Consider the following 8,496-nt stretch of genomic DNA (forward strand, 5'->3'; position numbering starts at 1 on the left):
GACTGTCGGGGGTTGAGTCTTTTGGCTGTCTTCAGATAAGAGAGATTCTTATGATCTGTCCAAACTAGGACAGGGTGTTGTGCGCCCTCCAACCAATGTCTCCATTCCTCCAGAGCCATTTTAATGGCAAGGAGTTCTCGGTCTCCCACGTCATAGTTCCTCTCAGCCGGAGACAGTCTGCGGGAATAGAATGCACATGGGTGAGTCTTGTGATCAGAGTCTGAGAACTGTGAGAGGACTGCTCCAACACCAGAGTCCGAGGCATCTACCTCTAGAACGAACTGCTTAGTCGGGTCTGCTTGGATGAGAATGGGTGCATTAGAAAACAGGGATTTTAACCGTAGGAATGCAGCATCTGCTTCGGGAGTCCAGGAAAAGGTAGTCTTCACAGAGGTCAGGGCGGTTAATGGCAGAGCAGTTTGACTGTAGTTTCTTATGAAACGTCGATAAAAATTAGCAAAACCGAGAAACCTCTGAAGCTGTTTCCTAGTTTCAGGAATTGGCCATTCCAAAACAGCTTTAATCTTATCTTTCGAAGGCCTCACCTGTCCAGCCTCTAGAACATGTCCAAGGAAAGTAACAGAGGACTGGTGAAATTCACATTTCTCAGCCTTGACAAACAATCGGTTCTCCAGCAGCCGTTGGAGAACAAGCCGGACGTGTCTCTGATGTTCTGGCAGACTCTTAGAATAAATCAAAATGTCATCAAGGTAGACAAAAATGAAAATGTTCAAATAATCCCTCAGGACGTCATTAATCAAAGCTTGAAAACAGGCCGGAGCATTACATAATCCAAAAGGCATGACGAGGTACTCGAAATGACCTAGCGGGGTTTTGAATGCCGTCTTCCACTCATCTCCATCCCTTATGCGAAGGAGATGGTACGCATTTCTTAGATCCAACTTGGAAAAGATGGTGGCTCCCTGTACAGGTTCGAAAGCAGATGAGAGGAGGGGCAAAGGATACTTATTTTTTACCGTTATCTGGTTTAGACCACGATAATCAATGCACGGTCTGAGAGTTCCGTCCTTCTTTTCAACAAAGAAAAATCCTGCGCCTACCGGAGAGGAGGAGGTGCGAATAATTCCCGCATCAAGGGATTCCTTGATATACTTCTCCATCGTCTCCCTTTCGGTCTTAGAGATGTTATACAGGCGGCTATTAGGTAGAGGGGCTCCAGGTAGAAGGTCTATAGCACAATCGTACGGTCGATGTGGTGGGAGTGAAAGTGCTTTTACCTTACTGAAGACGGCGGCTAAATCATGGTACTCCACCGGAACTGCTGAGAGATCCGGGGGGTCAGCTTCATGCAGATTTGCCGGTGGCGGACCTGGCGGGACGGCTGAACGGAGACAAGAGGCGTGACAGTTAACGGACCAGGAAACAATGTGCCGCTCAGACCAGTCGATGTGGGGATTATGATGTTCTAGCCAATCAAATCCCAGAATGATTGCTGAACTGGCTGCAGGAAAAACAAAGAATGAAATTATTTCATGATGGTTACCAGAGGTGAGTAGATTTACTGGAACGGTTTGGTGGGTTATCGAATGTAGGGCTTTACCGTCCAGAGCTGTAACTTTCAGCGGGTTCTTTAATGGAACGGTGTCGATAGCCATTTGGTGAACGAAACTTGAGTCGATTAAATTCCGCTCACAACCAGAATCGACCAAGGCTGAGACAGCTATGGACTGATCCCGAACGAAAAGAGAGACTGGTAACAGTAAGCGAGGAGAATTTGCTTTAACTTGATGGTCCGCCAGCCTCCTCGTGTCTACTGGCGGACCCTGGCTTTTGCTGGACATGCGGAAATGAAGTGACCAGCTGCACCGCAGTAAAGACAGAGTTTGGCTCTGATTCGTCTCTGTCTTTCTTCAGGGGTGAGACGAGTATTCCCAATCTGCATGGGTTCGGGCTCGGCAATAGCTGGAGAAACTGGGACTGACAAGTGACCCGACTCGCCGCCCCCCACGGATGAACAGGCAGGTGGATCTCTTTTATTCTTAGCTCGGGTGCGAGTTCTGTTATCTAAACGGATGGCCAAACTAATTAAATCATCCAGAGCCTTAGGCTCATCCAACGTAGCGAGTAAATCCTTGATCTTGTCGTTCAGGGCGTTATAAAATGCGCTTCTAAGGGCTGGAGAATTCCATCCAGATGCAGCTGCTTTGATACGGAACTCAATGGCAAAGTCGGCCACGGACTGATGACCCTGCCTCATTTCCAGTAATTCCCGAGCATCTGAACTGCTGTCTGGATCAATGTTAAATGTTTGCTTGAACTCCCTCAGAAACTCGTCAAACGTGCAGCCGTAAACTGTAGAGGCTGAAAATCGAGATTCTGCCCAATTTAAAGCCTTGCCAGATAAATGGGAAATGATAAACGAAATCTTGGCGTCGTCATGGGGAAACCAGTGTGGTGAGTGATTAAATAGAATCATGCATTGGAACAGGAACCCTCTGCATTTACTCACGTCACCGGAGAATCTTTCCGGGTTGGGTGGCCGACATTCGGAAACGTGGGACGGAGTACTCCTTTCGGCACTGGGACTGGGTGCGGCGCAGGGCTTGGTTCGAATTCTGCGGGCGGAAAGCTGTAGAAACCCTGCTATTTCTTCCAGGCGGGTGTTGGCCTCGACCTGACGTCTATTTAGCTCCCTCAAAGCTGCGTCGTGATTTTGAATTAGAGAGTTCTGTTCTTGCAAAGCTCTCCGTCGTCTGCTGGGGTTTGTTGTTGGCCAGAGTGTTCTGTCATGGTGTGATCAAGTCTCTGAACCCACATGCAGAACACACTCCGAGACAGATCAGGTTAAGGAGATTTATTAAATACAATGTGCAAATATGTACAGGTGATGACAGGAGGTCTCTCTCTCAGAAACGCTGGATCTCTGGAATCTAGGAGAATGGGAATAGGGTGAGTACAGGGGTTGTGGAAGTCTTCAGTCCCTTTTCACGGCTATGGTCTTACTTATGGGTTGAACTGGGGAAAGGCTCGACTGTGGATCCGGGGCTGGAGTGGATCAGAGGCCGGGGTTCGGTTGGAGGGCGGACAGGTGAGTGAAGGAGCTGGGGTCCAGGATGGAATAACTTCCCAAAAACTCAGGTCAGGCTGCTAAGGCGTCACGGAGGAGAAACCTGAGAAGAGGCGACACAGAATTAGTTACTTTCACAAAACAGGTGGTCAGAGGATGGCTAATAACCACAGATACCATTACTGGCTAACACTCTGGCACTGGAGTGTCAGCAGCTCCATCCAGATATACTCCTCCAAACGAGTCAGATATGCGTCAGGTGTGCAGCCGTGAAACCACGCCCTCCAGGAACCTCCAGGAAGCCCCCTGGTGGAGAAAGTGGGAAAGAACCCCAGCCAGCCTTCCCCAGATCCCAACAACATTCACACTGCCATTTCTGCCATTCCCCATCTTACAAGTCTTAAAGTTTGTTTCCACATGTACAGTTTCCATATTTTGTTCTTCACCTACCCTCTGTTAACATGTGTAAGGATCCTGCAACTATGCACCTGACAGGCATTCAAATGAAAATTATTGTTATCAAAGGCATTGAAAGAGAGGAAAAAAGACCTGACATAATTTTTACTTGTCGTGTTTACAAATATAATGCTACTTATATCTTATCAGATCTAAATTCGGACAACAGGAGTGCAGCGAATTTGCCTGAATAAGCAAGCCTGTCACAAATGTCTCTTTGATCTTTTGACCCTACATAATTTAATATTCAGTTTTTCACAACAGCAATAAACATTTGCCGACTTGATAAAACTAACATATTTTCAGGTTTTTTGGAACTGCATAAAATTTTAAAAATAGATATTTTTTTGTACATTTCAGAGGGGGAAAAAAATTCCCCCACTAAGAAAGCATTTAATTTGTTTAATGCAAAATCATCAATCCAAACAATTTCTGTAATTGCTATTTCTAACTTTTTCTCCAATTCTATTATTTAACTTGCCCATTAAATAAAACACCAAACATGCAGAATGTATACTGAACTTTTGCCACAAAACCTTGAACTTGTGAAGTTATATTGAAGAAAAGTTGTCCAGGTGCTGTCTCACACACGCACACACACACGCGCACACGAACACACGCAATGGGGCCCATTGGGGCGCAAGTTCACCGATAATAGAAAAAAATGTCTAGTTTTGGCAGATGGCACGTCTTACTTTGTATTCATTTGCTCTTATTCTCATTTACACGTTTCAGACAACAACACGTTGTCACCTGAGGTGTAAACACATCTCAGAGGCATATCATATGAGCCGTGACATCTGCTCTATTGCGTTAAAAGACTGATTCACAAGGTGTTCTTTAGGAGTATATATGCTGATTAATTTAAGACATACCTATTCACACCTATCTTTATGTGGAGGAAAAAATCCTTCCTTGTGTTGCTCCAATGGAAGATTTATTCTTTTCATGTGTCCTTAATGTATATGTTCACCATGTGTACTTTCCTTTCTGTTCTTCTGTCCTTCACATCATTCTTCTTTTATGCATTTCATTTGTTTCTTTCTCTTTTGCATCCTCCTTTTGTTCCTTGATTTCTACATTAATTTCTCTAAAGCCTTCAATCTTCCCCTTGTCCCTGTGCCTCCTACTGTCCTTCCTTCTTTCTGTCCTCCTGCCCTCCATTTGTTCTGTTCTTGTTCACTTCTTTTCTTCCACATGTCCTTCATTCTTTAAAGTGAATGTGAATGAGACTTCTGAAAAGCCTTGTTGTGTTTAATGTCAACCAATCGATTAATCACATATAAAGCATGAATGCCAAGCACATGGGTCACGCAGTTTGCAACTCCTATCTATCCAAGGACCCCCTCCATTGACAGAAAATTACCAATAAAAGGCAGAGTCTATTCATCTCTCCTGGATGCTGAGCATCCAGGAGAGATTTATACAAGCTGGCAACTTGCCAGCTTGTATAAATCATACCAGGTTTATCACAACTAATCTATACCTCAAAATCAACTCACTGGGTTCCTGTCCATTGCTGACGATAAGCCTCAGTGGGTTTTCTTATCTGTCTGATAAAGTACTTTATTCTTTGGAAACACTGAGCTTTTTATTTATTTCCAACAAATCTCAGAAGGCCTTCATATATTCGATAGTAAAAAGCATGATTGAACAAAATGTTCTTCTCAAATTACTTCCTTATATCCCTAAGTGTTTCTTCTAAAGAGAAATGAAACTCATGCTGAGAAGACTGTGGCTGGGATGAGAGGGTCCAATCTAGAGAGAAAAAAAGCTGTATTTTGATTGAGCATTTTTGTACATTTTCAAACAATGTTAAAAGCTGAACAGAGGGCCAAGATGAGCAGCTTCCTGAGGGAAAAGGGAGAGGCATGTTTGTTTTCTACAAATTACCACTGGGAACTAAAAAATAAATTCTGTGAGATACCTTCTAGGATTACACATTTAAACAGACCAGAATGCAGCATATGTGATTTGCAAAAGAGAGTCCTGATCATGGCAATTATTTTTCAACGAAATCAATGAAATTTTATCAAAAAGGGAAAGTGCATCTATTCCTATTTGCATCACTTTAACTATGATCAAATACATAATATCCATTCTTCCAGCAAATTGTACAGCACTGAACATAGGTTTGTTGTCAAATTTAAGATTGTTATATTCTGCTAATGTAAACAACTAAAATCATCTAAGACAGGTGGTTCACCCACTAGCTTTTAGGCTGCTATGCTTTCTGAAGACTTATTTCCTTTCCAAGAAGTTCAGAGATGTAACATTTGTCTGGTACAGATAAGAGACCTATTACAGAGGAAGTGATTCCTGAGAACCTTACTTCCAAAACTCCACTCTGTCTCTAAAATCTTGAATGCCTTTTGTCTTGTAAATTAAGAGCAAACTATTTGTTATTGTGTTGACTCTTCTAATGGATGCCTAAAGAGTATTTATCTCTCTGTCTTCAGCTTTCTCTCCCTTTCTCACTGTCTAATTAAAGGTAATTTCTGAATAGAGTTTTATTTTTTTTTTCAGATCCTTATTGCTAAGCAGAATATTATTATTAGTAAATGAAACTTTTTTTTGGAAGTGTGTTTTTTTAGGGGCAGTTATCAAACAATTCAACACAATGAACAATTTTGCCTAAAAGTGACACATTAAAGTAACAAGAGAATTAGTTACATAGCGGGATAAAATTTTGCGGCTTTGCAATTTTGCCTGGCACAATTTATATTTTTGACATTTCCTCAGCTAAAAATGATTTATGGTGAAACACTAACTGCTAAAATATTTCATCAGTAGTCAGCTGAGTCCCCCAGAAGTTGTGCTTTCTATCTATAGAATCTGTTCCTTCAATAGCTTTAGTCTCTCCTCTACATATAATCTCTGTCTGCAGAAAAATATGTAATGTCCTTTCTCTTGTAATCTCTTCATTCTAGTTGTTGTTGTTCTGGGATTAAAGTCACTGCAAATCACAGCAGCTTTAAGCCAGGACATACTCAGCTACTTCAGTACACGCAATGTAGCAACACAGACTTTGCTTTGGTCACAGAATAGTGACAGCAAAGCATCCATCCTGCAATGTGAGTTTTATAATATTTGCTTGAAGACATTTGAGGAAAAATTAAGCTTGAGCTATTTAGTGGTAGAAAACTGCACTTTGACGTTACTACACTGAGTAGCACCTAGATTAACCCTCCAACTAAAATTTCCCCAAAATATTTATTTCCTCCTCTGCCATTACCAAACTACAATGGACTGGCAGACTGCAAATCCAAACAGCACAGAAAATCAGCATCAAAACTCAAAATCAGTTTCAGTGGGAAAAATTCTAGATTGAGCACTGAAGGGACATGAGAATAGAGCAAATTGCACAGGAGGGCAGTGGCCAGGCTACATTTAAACACACTTCAAAGTGTTCTTAGTGACACTATTTTTAATTTGTCTACCTTTTGTTTACTGAAGCTGGAACTCTTACTGGACTGTGGGCCGAAGGCACAGATTTGTTTTGTTAATGAGTCCCTGCTGATGCATTTAAGACATGACAGGCACTGTCATGCTTTCAGTCACACGAGGAGCCAACAGCTCGGTGCCAGAAGCAGACGGCTGCCTGAAAGCTGGCAGAGGCTCCAGGTTGCAAAGCAGATGCCTGGAGATAACAAACGGATCCCATCAAAATCAGAATAACAAGAGCTGAAATAGCTGGAGGAATAATTTAAGTGCAGTTTTTGTGTTTAATGAGTTGAGATAACATTGTAAGTATAAATACTATGGTACATAGATTTTGGTCATGTTTGTCCAGTTCTCTCATTAGATTTGCTAATCAGTGTTACGCTTCTAAGACTGCAGACTTGTTTCCATGTTGGGATCTGGGACTCTGATGTGAAAGTCGCATGGTGAGTGTAGATCATTCAAGCAAATAAAAAAGAATGTAAACTGGACAAATGACTGACTGTCATCACCACATGGATTGAATGGGTTCTCTGAGTGAAATCAACTCTGCCACATCTGATCGTTCAATGTGACTCCACGCAGCCAGCTGGGTTTCTTTACATAACTAGTTCCATAATAAACAGCATGATTACATTGTATTATAGGATGAAATTAGAATGGATGAAGTTACAGATGCCTATTATCATCATGAGTTTAATTATAGTTTCTGTATATAAATTGGACCTGTCTTTCTTGTAAAGTGACTTGAGATTGCATTTGTTGTGAATTGTATTGTTCCACTACATTGTTGTGTTACTTTACTCTCTTTTAAAGTTTCTGCAGTAAATGTTTATTCTGCAGTTTTATTCTATGCATATGCTGGTAAATTAGGCCTAATTTCAGACAGTATTGTGTTGTTTTTCCTATCAGTATGCACCACGTTTGCTGTATTAAAAACCTTTCAGAATTAGAGAACATAACAAGCCTGGCACAATGTAAGTCAATGAGGCTAAATAAAGCAAGTCTAAAATCTGCATTAGCTCTCATGTCACACACTAATTTTTGCATTTACATTATATTTCTGCATTTCTTCACCCTTGATAAACATCTCTCATAAATAAAGATTTTAACTTTTGTTTCTTCTACCTCATTGTTGTCATAGATCCATATTTGAGTCACAGAGGAACTGAGAGCAGTTCTTATAGAGAAGAAATCTATAAGATCCAAAAGATTGGATTTCTGGTATATACTCAAATTTTAACCTAGCCGAACAACCATGTTACTGCAGGTGATTACATGTGCTGAGGCAGATGTATCAGTCTCACTCCACTGAGATAAGTCATTCTATTGTTATTTCTTAAGCAAAAGGAGGAGGAATATGTGATGGAAAAGACTCTTTCTAGGGAGATAATATCTCTTAAAGCCACAGAGGAATAACTGCTGGATAAAGAAAATGAGCAAAGCTGAAAAGGGACAATGCCTGTTTTGAAAGTCCAAAAAAAGCATAATATACCAGATGGTGAATATGTGATTAAACCATTCATTTTCAAGCACATCTCCAATGCTACTGCTGCCATGAGTCAAACTTT

This window comes from Gambusia affinis, linkage group LG09 (genome assembly GCF_019740435.1).
Source record: "Gambusia affinis linkage group LG09, SWU_Gaff_1.0, whole genome shotgun sequence".
NCBI classification, from domain to species: Eukaryota; Metazoa; Chordata; class Actinopteri; order Cyprinodontiformes; family Poeciliidae; genus Gambusia; species Gambusia affinis.